The 511-nt window shown below is 42.1% G+C and overlaps 1 protein-coding gene across 2 annotated transcripts in view; it reads right to left on the reverse strand.

Moving 5' to 3' along the window:
• IARS (isoleucyl-tRNA synthetase) overlaps window positions 1-511 on the reverse strand; it is an 84706-nt gene that overhangs the window by 68808 nt on the left and 15387 nt on the right. The gene's annotated exons all lie outside the window — the stretch shown is intronic.

The following is a 511-nucleotide window of genomic DNA, read 5'->3' on the forward strand; positions in this document are numbered from 1 at the left end:
GAGTGAGACTCCAACTCAAACAAAACAAAACAAAACAAAACAAAACAAAACAAAACAAAATGTATTAAATGTAAGCACACAGACTTTTAGAAATAATTCCTTAAGAAACACAAAAAACACACTTTTGAAAACTGACTCCTCCTAAATTTGGTACAACCTTTAACACCAGGCAATACATATTCTTTATTCATTCTATCTACTAATGCAAAATATTAATGCATTTTTTTTTTTAATGGGTTGACGTGTCACTCTGGAACGCAGGCTGGAGTGCAATGGTACACTACCAGCCAATGTAGCCTTACCTTGCTGGGCTCTGGCAATCCTTCCACGTCAGCCTTCCAAGTAGCCGGAATACAGGCGCATGCTACCCAGCTAATTTTTGATTTATTGTAAAGACGAGTTCTTGCCAAGATGCCCGGGCAGGTCTTGAATTCGCGGGCACAGGCAATCTACTCGCCTCGGCCTCCCAAACTGCTGGGATTACGGGCTGAGTTACCCAGCCGGGCCTATG

The sequence above is a fragment of the Carlito syrichta genome, unplaced genomic scaffold (genome assembly GCF_000164805.1).
Source record: "Carlito syrichta isolate Samal-C Ts95f unplaced genomic scaffold, Tarsius_syrichta-2.0.1 Scaffold97032, whole genome shotgun sequence".
Lineage (NCBI taxonomy): Eukaryota > Metazoa > Chordata > Mammalia > Primates > Tarsiidae > Carlito > Carlito syrichta.